Source organism: Canis aureus, chromosome 2 (assembly GCF_053574225.1).
Source record: "Canis aureus isolate CA01 chromosome 2, VMU_Caureus_v.1.0, whole genome shotgun sequence".
Taxonomy (NCBI): Eukaryota; Metazoa; Chordata; class Mammalia; order Carnivora; family Canidae; genus Canis; species Canis aureus.
The window spans coordinates 24537689-24550171 of NC_135612.1; the positions used below are offsets into that span (position 1 = coordinate 24537689).

Below are 12483 nucleotides of genomic sequence, written 5' to 3' on the forward strand. Positions count from 1 at the left end.
AGTAAAGTCACGATTAATTCTTTAAAAATGGACAAACCTTTCCAATGGATTCTTTGCATTGCTATCTAGGAAACGAGTTTTCTCTTCAGTGAAAGATCAGGCTGGAAAGGAAAACTGTACCGAATGTCCCCGAGGTCATTTCACTTCGCTTCACCTGAAATCCCACAGTAGTTCTCAGACCCTCCTCACATATCACAGCCATCAAAATGGACGGACTACCATCAGATGAAACAACAGGACGAGAAAAACTCCAGGGTCTGAAGACAGGAAGGGACAGAAGCAGGATGGAAGGCTCTTCCGTGTGAGGCCCGAGACTGCCTGGATGGTTACGTCAGCCGGGGTGAGAGTGCGTGGAGGCCAACCACCATTAGCTCCCACTCATCTGGCCAAAGTGACCCAGGGCCCCAGGGAGGAAGGGGCACTTTTTTATTTGCCCCCTAGGGTGCATACCTCTTGCAGTCCGTCTGCCCAAAGGTGGGGGGGGGGCACCTTTTTCCAGGTCTCACAAAGACACCATAAGTGCTAGCAGGGGCTCTAACTAGATTGAAGAGGCTCTTACATGCGCTTGTGGATTAACAAAGAAAGGCTGAACCTTTCCTTTACTCATCACGTGGCCCAATGAGCAGAGAGTATGTTCGTAATGACTTAACATGTCACAGTAAAATATTCTGGAAGTGCTGGGGTTCGTTAATTGGTACTTGGGTAGCTAACAAGACAACCCACTGCAGTAAATTCAATGCAAATTGAAGGATGCTTCTCACATGTGAGCACAAGTGGCTCAAAGGGGCAGAATTAGAGGATACCTAAGCGAACACAGTAGGCAGGGGGAATAGAAAATGAGGCTGCGAGGCCGCAGAAATATTGATGGCCAGTTACTGCAGCAGCTGCAAGTCCTGCATGCACCTCACCAAGGCCGCTCTCTGACTCTCCGATCTATCGGGCAAGGGGGACTCCAGCTCTCTGGATCCGGCTCTTCACCTGACTAAAGCCAGATGCAACAAGCAATTATTAAAAATGAAGAGAGCCATTACTCTCTCTCAGTGTGGGAGAGCCTTATAGAGCAGGAAAAGCCAGTCATGGGAAAAATGGCCAGATCACACACGTCTGCTTTTGTCACTATGACTCTAACGCTGGTGACAAAACCAGGCCAAATCCCTATAAGAGCTATTTGAAGAAGAGACAGTGAAATGACTTTTACTGGCCTGAAAAAATTTTAAAAAGGGAGAGGGGACAATGGGTTTCTGTCCTTAACTGTGGAGGCCGGCACAGACTGTGACCTCAAAGCCAGAAGTACACTCTAAGAATGTAAGTTCCCTCCCCATTCCTGGGGAGCCACCTCCCTCCCTGAGAAGCTTTAAAACCACCACTTCCTTAGTACACATTCTAGCTAAGTGAGTGACATTTCAAGTTCCTGGTAAGAAACAGGTGCTCTTTTTCTTCCATCCTTCCCTTCCCAGGCAGTGCACTGGAGGAAGCTGCTGCAGCAGAGCTTTGGGGAGCCGCTGGCCGGACAGCCGACCCATCTCACCTGTGGATGTGGCTTAGGGCAACCCGGGGTGGGGGTGGGGGCAGAGAGAGAGGCTGCGGCTGTGTCCTCCTGACTCAGTCACTTCAAAGGAATGCAAGTGTGAAAGAGGGCAGCAGGCCAAGATGCTTCCCTCCAAGGTGGAACACTTGCATTTGTTATTACAGCTGGAAGATCCTTCTGCTGCCTTAGTTCCCTGCCTCGTGACGTACTTCAGCTCTGAGGCCAAACTACTGTTCCTTTACACTAAGAAGAGCCATCAGCCAACCAGGGCAGGAAGAGACATATAATTGATCTAGTAAAAGTCTGCTGCTCCAGGCAGCGATGCCAGGCTGTGTGTTGGGGGAAATGGACTTCTAGTGTGGCCAAAGAGCTAAGGCAGAAGACTGACTGCATGGGTTCATGGGTAACTGGTTTCCCTCTTTGAAACAGCAAACATGTTTGGGGTGTTGAAGAATGGTTTCAGAAGATGCTGGTAGGTTAAAAAAGGGAATTCCCTTATTATTATTATTATTATTATTATTATTATTATTATTATTAAATTGATGAAGATTGGGACATCTGGGCGGTTCAGCGGTTGAGGGTCTGCCTTGGGCTCGGGGAGTGATCCCAGTGATGGTGTCCCACACTGGGATCCCCACAGGGAGTCTGCTTCTCCCTCTACCTGTGTGTCTCTGCCTCTCTCTCTGTGTCTCTCATGAATAAATAAATAAAATATTTTTTTTAAAAAGTCGATGAAGATCTACTTATAAAAGTTTTCATATAGAAACTCTTGTTAAATCTGACTTTACATTGCAGTCAATTATTTAATTCATTTTTTTGGAGGATATAATTTACATCCAGCTATCCAATACCCATAAAATGATCATATTACTTATTTGATTAAACTCTATTGTCCCTCAAGGCCACCTATTTTCCTTTATATATAGGAACTTTTCAAACACTGCAAAAAAAAAAAAATTGAAGAAGATTGATATCACCATTGGGCTTCATTCAACTCAGATTTAAAAAATATTAACTGGCACTGAGTTTAAGGCGAGAATCAAAATAATTTATTTATAAAGCTATATATGGCAAATCATTTTATTTCAAGATGAGGAAAAGAAAAGAAAAATACTCATTTTAACTCTGTTCCAAAAAGTACCTATCTAAGACCTCCTAAATCATGATTGTTTAACACGAACATGACTTTGCCCACTTCAAAAATCTAATAATATAGTAAAGCATCTCGCAGTATAGAATTATCTTACTGTATCTTGAAGCTGTTACAATTAATACTCAATCCATACCAAAAATGAGAAGTTAAACATCCAAACTTTGCCCTTCCTACGTATCCACCTCAAAATATCAAGGCCAGGACATCTTATACTTTTCTAACATACGTCAGAATAGCCTCGCATCAGTTTTATACTGATACCCAAGCCAGAAAATAGAAAAGGTAAGTCAATAGGCAACACACAGGGGATCCTTGGGTGGCTCAGCGGTTTAGCGCCGCCCTCAGCCCAGGGTTTGATCCTGGGGGCCCGTGATCGAATCCCACATGAGGTTCCCTGCATGGAGCCTGCTTCTCCCTCTGCCTGTGTCTCTGCCTCTCTCTCATGAATAAATAAAATATTTTTTAAAAATAGGTACACACAGCAGTAATTGAACTAACTTATATTACTAAGTGTCTTGGATTCCTAAGACATCTATGACCTCTTGTCTTGTATTATTTTATCCATTAGATGCCTGGTTTTAATTAGATAATCCTTTAACACTATATATCTTTTATCTAACATAATACAAATGTAGGTGACCTATTGCTTAAATCAGAATTAATTATTAAAAGCTTATTGTTGAAGATGTGAATCAGAAAGACTGTTAGCTTATGGTCCAAGTTCAAAGAACATAGTTTCCAAAAATGTCTTCTACAGAACACTGGTGATCCTTGAGATGTCCATAGTATTCTACAGAAAAGAGATTCCATGGACAACTGCACTTGGAGAACAAATGCAAGTCGTCTGGCAAGTTTCTGTAAGACTTCTCAGAGCATTTGATATTAGAGGTTATTTATTGAGAGTCCCCACAAGGAAGTTATGATTTGTAAAGCATTTGACCAGAGAACTCTCCTTTCCCCATAGAATACAATTAATAGTCAGTCCATGGACCTGTCTCATGGAATAGTTTTCCAAACTCAATGTATCCATAGGAAGTATAATTTAGTATTAAGTTTCTGCTTGCCTACGTGTCAACCTGCTTAAGATAGAAGCAAAGTGGACCAGGGAACCAAACAGCATCAAGACAAGAGCCAAAACACTAGAGTACAAAGCAAAGGGCCTATGAAGTCCATTGCCTCCCAGGGTTGCCTCAAAGACTGCCTGTGAGCACAGAGAACTGGCAAAAGCAGAGAGCCTTGATGCAGCATCTAGGATGGTATTTAAGCTGACCACGGAAGAAGTTCATTTCTTTTTTAAAAGATTTTATTTATTTATTCATGAGACACACACAGAGAGAGAGGCAGAGACATTGGCATAGGCAGAAGCAGGCTCCCTACAGGGAGCCTGATATGAGACTTGATCCCAGATCCCAGATCACGCCGAGCCAAAGGCAGAGGCTCAACTGCTGAGCCACCCAGGCGTCCCAAGAAGTCCATCTCTTAAAATAAGATCTTTTTGAAAAAAGTAAACCAAACAACAACAGATAAAAACAGGCTTTCTCCTCAATAAAAAATTGTAGACACAAAGCTTTCCCATAGAATAAAAGCTTATCCCACAGGAAAAAAAAATGCAGATTTTAAGCTAAACACTCTCCACTTTCACAATGAGAAAGCAGTCAAGATGTTAAGATTTTCAATGTTTCCACTGATCTACTTTCAGTTTTTTTTCATTATTTATTTATTTATTCATGAGAGACAGAGAGAGAGAGAGAGCCAGAGACACAGACAGAGGGAGAAGCAGGCTCCAGGCAGGGAGCCCGATGTGGGACTAGATCCCAGATCCCAGGATCACGCCCTGAGCCGGAGGCAGACGCTCCACAGCTGAGCCACCCAAGCATTCCTACTTTCAAATTTTAAAACCATAGGCAGAAATTATTTCTAGGTCAAATTGTATGTCCTAAACTATAGCGCAGCGGAGTGAAATGAGACTGCTATGAAGTCTGGGCCAGTGACAGTAATGTAGCTCCAGCCTTGGTCCAAAAATGAATGATCCTAAGAGGATGCATCAAAACTTTAGAGTCTAAAGTCCAGAAGCAAGGGCAAATCAGGCACCAAAGAATCAAGAGAAAGAGAAAACATACATAGGAAATCAAACAAAGCAACTCAGCGCATTTGCTTAGTTTCTCTCTCTACAACAGGTCTCCATTGGTCAAGTTTTGTAAGTTCCTGCCCCTAAGGTATCCTAAAGGTACCTCCTTGCCTCTGATGTAGGTTAGGTAATGAAAGTTCCTTCTGAATCACAGTACTGCCTTTAGAAAGGGAGAGAAAGCAAAACCTTTTGTGAGATAAAATGCCTATTTCATTGGCATAGGACAAGGCTGTGTTGTGTTTCTACCCCTGAATACTTGTAACTGAGCCATTTCGTGTATTTCAGATTTACTGGATAGTTGCCTTCCTGGAAGGCAAACATTACTTTCACAAGTTGACAATGAGTCGATGAGGATGAGTCGAGTCTTAGTTCTAGAAGTAGCCTCTTCAGGGCAGCCACATGTATAAGACACTTATCATCTAATTTGTAACTAGAGTATAGATTTGGAACATGTTTGTAGATGTTATCTACCTATGAGAGAATACTTAATTTTTTCTCTAAAGAAAACAAATGAAATGTCAGGAAAGAAATACAGAAAATGATTCACATGTATAAAACAACACATTACTTAACGTAAAAGGCCAAGTTAATTTAAGTTAGCATAAGTAAGAATTCGTTGAGGTGTATACATACGTGCTCACATATGTACACACATGATAGGTAGTAATGCAGAACAGAGGATTTCACACATAGGATAACTTGCATATTCTTGTGAAAAACATATATACAGTATCTTAATGCATATTTTTTTCCAAAATCTCAAGTTAAATGTTGTTGGTTTGAGGTATTCCTCTTGTTTCAGCTTTCTAGGGATGTCCTAGAAGAAACTGGAAGACACTGCTGGCGAGACTTTAATAGCTGGTGACATCCCACAAACTAAATTTACCTTAATCATGGGAATTAACATCATCAGAAATATTAGGAAAAAATACTGACAAAAAAAATACTAAATCTGACAACTAACTGCTACAAGACTCCCTGAAAATTGGACCATGCATGTTCTTTTTTTTCCACACTTCTGATTGCTAAATGGAAAAGTGGCTTCTTGGCAGACTAAAAAAAATGACACATACTGAAAAGGCGAGCAATGATGAAAACAAATCAAACATTAAAAATGACCCACACTGTTCAAAAGCTGGAGTTTATAGCCAGGAGTAACTTGACACAATTATTAAGGAGCTTAGTTCTAGGGCAAAGCTAGGATAAGATCTTCCTCTCCTGCCGACAATTCCCTGTAAACACCAAGGAGAAAGGGGGAATTGGCAGGAGTGGGTCATACATAATTATTGCAACCTCTCCTGGACTCAGCGGACAGGTGGCCAAAGCTGGGATCCCACCATTGTTTTCTTGCTGAGTATATTTGCTGGGCAGTATGTTAAGTGCTTGTTGTTGTTGTTGTTTTTAATGTTTATTTGTCCTCATAACCCTTCTATAATGAACTGTCTGGTCTGAAAATAAGTTCTAAACTAATGATGATTCCCTTTACCCATTTGGAAAAAAGAATTCTCTGATTTTCTTTCACTTTAAGGAAGTTCAAGATGTATAAATGTGACTACATTTCCTTGCTATGTAAGTTTAAATAAGCAATAAATTATGTAAAAGTAGCTAGAGTGTACGAGCTGGAAGTAGTCACGTAAAATGAGCTTCTAAATGCTGATATAATAAAACCACTTATGGCAAGTAGCCTGGTGATAAAAGCAATTCAGCATAATTATTATTAGCTTTGAAGTTTTAAACTTTTAAGTTTCAAAGGAGGTTTCTTTTTTTTTTCTTTCTCCCCCTCTCTCTCTGTCTCTCTTGTCTTCTCTCACTCTTTCACTCTTGCTCTTTTTTTTTTTTTTCTGTGTCTATATACACACACGATCAAAGCATCGAAGACTAATGCTCATTATACTCTGGATCACAAAATCCATCAGCTGTACATGTTTGATTAACAGCTAACATACGCTGCTATATAATCTTTTGAGGGCCGATATTTGAAGATAATTCAAAAGCATGTCAGTTCCCCTAAGATTTGATCCTTTAACCCGCACAGAGGCCAGCCTTCTGTTCCTGGGGACTAGAAAGCCTCAGGGGCCGCCAACGTAACTTCACTTCATCTCTAGAGCTAGGCTGGCATTGTTTCCAATTTAGGGGTAATGAGATTGGTAAGAGAGATCAGCACTTTTCAGATTTCTTACTTGTCTTAGGCTGAAGGAGAAGCATGATGTGGCTTGTAGCATAGATAGAACTTTGCATTTTTAACTTCTAATTAATTAGTAAAGACCTGTCATCAGTTGGCTCTGATAGTCCATTAACATGCTCTAAGTCAGATAACAATGCATGAGAAAAGGAATCCACAGGATTGTCAGTATGTTATTATATGAGATCTCCTGTATGTTGATTTGAAAGGCTTCAGCAACAGGAAGCCCCACTAAAATTTAAATATATTTAATGGTTTTTCAGGGTGTCAGATCTCATTCTTTCCCACTGACAGAGCAGTAAGACTTTAATTAGAGTGAGAAGGAGGCTCTAAAAAATTTCTGGGTGTCTGAGTCTTCAAAATATATGAGATTGAACGTGTTATTTGATTTGACAGGCACAGTATGGCTGCAGGTCAACACAGGACGATCAGCCTAGTTTAGCTTTTTTTTTTTCTTTTTACTTTTCACAGCTGAAAGGTAAATGGCCACTGTACTTACAAAGAAGCATTTTCAATTCAGAACTCTAAGAGATCTTGACATCAAAACCTTACAGCAAATGACTGTCACATGTCTCAAGGGGCATATGTCAGGACAAGTCTACTTACATACAGTAAGATTATAAATGCAAGGGACTATATATAGAAAATCCTAAGGATGCCATTAAAAAGCTATTAGAACTAATAAACAAGTTCAGCAGAGTTGCAGAACACACAAGACCAACATATAAAAATCAATTGCCTTTCCACACACTTCCCACAACTAATCAGAAAAAGAAATTTTAAAAAACCTTCCATTTTGATTTGCATCAAAAAGAACAAAATATTTAGGATGAAATTTGACAAAAGTACTGCAAAACTTATACTCTAAAAGCTATAAAACACTGAGAGAAATTAAAGAAGGTCTTAAGAAATGGAAAAACATCCCATATTCATGGATCAGAAGATTGAATATGGTTAAGATGGCAATATGCCACAAATTTATCTAGAGATTCGATGCAATCCTTATCAGAATCCCAGCTGGCTTCTTTGTAGAGATCGATAAGCTGATCCTAAAATTCATATGAGAACTCAAAGGACCCAGAATAACTAAAATAATTTTGAAAAAGAACACAGAGGTCTTATACTTCCCAATTTCAAATTTACTGCAAAGCAACAGTAATCAAGACAATGTGGTACTGACATAAAGTACAGACACATAGATTAATGGAATAGAATGGAGAGTCCAGAAACAAACCCATATATCTATGATCAGTTGATTCTCAAAAAGGTGCCATGGCCATTAAATGGGGGAAAGAATAGTCTTTTCAACAGTGATGCTGGGACAACTGGATATATATGCAAAGGAATGAATTTGGACTCTTACCTCATACCACATACAAAAATTAACTCAAAATCAAAATAAAAGTAAAACTTAAAACTTATAAAACTTGTAGAAGAAAACACAGAAGCAGGCCTTCATGACTGGGGATTTGGCAGTGTTTTCTTAGATATGACACCAAAAGCACAAACAACCAAAGAACAAATAAAAACTAGACTTCATTAAAGTTTTTAAAAATTGTATGTCAAAGGACCCTACTGTGAAAGTAATAAAGACAACTCATGAAATGAAAAAAAAAATATGTACAAATCTTCTGAAAAGACACTTTAAAATCTAGAATATATAAAGAACTCCTTCCACTCAACAACAAAATTGAGTTGCCCAGTTAAAAATGGGCAAAGGTTCTGAATAGACATTTCTTTCTTTTAAAAAAAAAAATTTTATTTATTTTATTTTATTTATTTATTTGAGATAGAGAAAGAGGGTGCACAAGCGGGGGGTGGGGAGACAGAACAGCAGGCTCCCCACTAAGCAGGGAATTCATTCGACATGAGGCTCAATTCCAGGACCTTGAGATCATGACCTGAGCCAAAAGCAGACACTAGGACAGCCCGGGTGGCTCAGCGGTTTGGCTCTGCCTTTGGCCCGGGGCGTGGTCCTGGGGAACCTGGATCAAGTCCCCCATCGGGCTCCCTGCATGGAGCCTGCTTCTCCCTCTGCCTGGGTCTCTGCCTCTCTCTGTGTCTCTCATGAATAAATAAATAAATAATAAAATATTTTTTAAAAAGTCAGAAACTGACTGAGCTACCCAGGTGCCCCAAGATTTCATTATTTTTTAAATTGAAGTTTAAGGGGCATACATAATATTCATTTTAGGTATACAACATAATGATTCGATATTTGTATATATTGCAAAATGACCACCACACTAAGTCTAGTTAATATCCATCACCATACATAGTTACAGATATATTTTCTTATGATGAGAACTTTTAATATTTACTCTCTTAGCAACTTTCAGATATGCAATATATTATTAACTATGGTTTCCATGCAGTATGTTACATCCCCATGACTTATTCATCTTGTAGCCACACTGAATAAACATTTCTCCAGAAAATATATAAATGGCCAATAAGCACATAAAAAGTTGCTTAACATCATAAACCATGAATGAAATACAAATTAAAACCACAATGAGATATCATTGCATACCCACTAAGATGGCTATAATCAAAACTCAGATAAAAAACAAGTGTTGGCAAAAAAAGCGAAAGAATCAGATCCTAAGAGAGTGCAGGTCAGAATTTAAAATGGTGTGGCCACATTGGAAAATAGGCTAGCAGCTCCTGAAAAAGTTAAAAAATAGAGTTACCATTTAACCCAGCAATTTTAATCATTACAACGCAATCATTACTCAGATAAGAATTAAGATATTCTTATGTGAGAAATCAGAGATTTGGGGGAGCCTGGAGAGCACTTTATCTCTTCCTGGCTGGTAAGACTATCTGTTGCTTTGGTGGGAAATCCATGGTGGCCACAGGAGTTTACTGCAGTGGAATAGGAAAAAGCACATATCCAATTATGTAGCCTTTCCTTATGGCAAAAAGCAGGGTTAAAAAAAAAGAAAAAGAAAAAGAAATACTTGACAAGGTTTTCATGAGGATTAAGTTAAACAATAATACAACCAAACAATAAATAGTTTCCTTCCTTATCTTACCCGTGGAGCTGCTTCATGATCAATCTATGAAAATCATTGGATTGAATGAGAACATCATTTTCAGAGGTGCTGCCATTGTGCCATGCTGGTGGCTTTCCTCACTGACTCTTAGCTACGCTGCTCTAACACTTACACCCGAATATCTTCCAAGTACAGTTTCAGGTCCCTGAAACTGTTAATTTCCAAAGCCTACATAAGAAGCCACAGCCACAGCTATGATCTGTAGTTCCAGCAGTTCTGTGGAGAATAAATGAGAAGTTCTTAGCATCTTCTAGAAGGCACCAAACCAAAGTGAACCAAAGTGAAGAGGTTCTATAATCTAGAATCAATATTTGAATCATCCGCTGATCCATGGACCCAGCAGGAAGCTCTTCTAGCTGACATGGGACTTCTTAACTACATAAGACCAGTATCACTAATTCTTAGATAACTCCTGCCAGTGAAGTATTTTGTAGGTTATATACTGTAGATTCCACTAAAATTAAAAGTCAATCTGAGAATCTACAGGAGCGAAATCATGGAGTTTCTAGATTTGATATCTGATTTTTGTCCAGTCGGAGCCTCCAAAAAAGCCTGACCCTTCAAGCCCTGCTTAAGACCTGTTTAATGACATCTGAGCCTTTACCTAAAGTTTTAGTTTTGCATATCTAAAGGAGATCATATGATAGCAAAAAGGAAAGGTTATTTTTTGGTTCTAGGCCAGACACAAGGAGGACACAGAAGTATTACACAAATCATGGAAGTGATAGAATCATCCTGGATTTTGACATGAAGAAGCAGTATAAAAATTAACCTGTAAATTGTGAATAGGTACAAAGGAACCAATCCCAGAGAGGGATGATTAGCTAGGGTGGCAGGAAAGGGAAATTACTGTGAGAAGCTGGAAAAGAGAAAAAAAACTATCTCTAGGAAGGAGTTCTTTCTAAGAGACACCATGGGGAAGAGTGAGAGGAGCAATTCAAAGAGAAAAATTAGTATCATGGTGATCCAATAAAGATGGAAAAAAATAGATTCTTAGTAAATTTGGTGAAAAAGTGAAGCATTTTTTCAAATATTATAGAAAGGGAAGGGTAGTGGTAATTGTATTCCAAAAGAGACAAAGTTTGAAGAAATAATGCAATTGCCACCAAGTATTTCTTGAGTAACTATTAGGATTGTATTAATGGGATAGGTCCTTCATTGCGATTGAGAGAGGTAGAGATGTCTACGGCCTTATCTCTACCAGCAGTTACAGAAGTTTTGCAAAACAAAACAGATCACATTTTGTATTCGGTGACTATGAAGCAAGGAAAGGACAGTTAAACACCAAGTATGTGGAACTATCTCTATGAAAAATGAGAGTTCAGAGTAAGGAAATCTCTGCTTGAGCTGGAAGAGCCAAAGATGGGCTCTTGGAAGCAGTAAATCTCCAGGCACAGGGATGAGCAGTGTTGGAAAGCTGGGGCGGGGTGGGGGGGTGTATGTTCTCTGAGAGGACCAAAGCAGAACTGCAGGTAAGAGCAAGCACAGGGTCTGTGGAGGGCTGGTACATGGATCATGTTAGAAAGACAGAAACAAGGTTGAAGTGGTTACTCTCTAACCAGGTTTGAGGGGCTTCAAAGATCACGCGGAGTTTATGCTTGAGGAGAAAGATGACAAAAAATTCACTAAAAGATGAGACACCTGAGTGGCTCAGTGGTTGAGTGTATGCCTTCGGCTCAGGGTGTGATCCTGGGTTCGGGGATCAAGTCGCACATCAGGCTCCCTGCATGGAGCCTGCTTTTCCCTCTGTCTCTGTCTCTGCCTCTCTCTCTCTCTCTCTCTGTCTCTCATGAATAAATAAAACTCTTAAAGAAAATTTACTACAAGATGTTGAGCAGGAGAAGAACATGGACACAGTAGTTGAGCGCTTTGATGGTTGTAAAACAGGCCCCTTGAAGGTGTGCTAAAGGCATAGGCATTATCTGTGAGAATCAAAACCTGAGGTGAGACACAGAAAGAATTCACAAACTAGAAACATGGGCAGGGCATTTAGAAGAGAATTCCATGCAAAACTAGAAACATGTCCATTTTCACTCATTCGTTATTTTGGTATACTTGTGTGCCCCATTCCTCCTACAAGGCATTTGACTTATGGTTTACCTACAAGGAACAAGTTTAAATTAAACAAACTGATAAGGAAATTGGAGTAATGAAAATCTGGGAAGTAAGCAGAATGGTGATTAAGTCTGGAGAGAGGTGAAGTTATCCTGAGGGCAAGCGCAAAGCAAGGTGAGTTAGAGTGGGCACTTCTAGTCTGGAGGTTAATTCAGTAATTCACACATTTCTTCAACTCCATCTATGGAGCACTTACTATGTGCCAAGAGCATCGTGGGGATATACATGACTCCTTCCCTCCCAGAAGCCGAAGTCTTAAGGGAGAAAGAGAGAGAGAGAGAGAGGCTTAAGCAAACATTTGGGGGCGGTTAAGGTCAT

General features: G+C 39.7%; 1 protein-coding gene across 4 annotated transcripts in view; it reads right to left on the minus strand.

Annotated features, from left to right (window-relative positions):
* The window catches only part of VCAN (versican), a 110680-nt gene that overhangs the window by 71962 nt on the left and 26235 nt on the right, over positions 1-12483 (minus strand). The window lies entirely within an intron of this gene.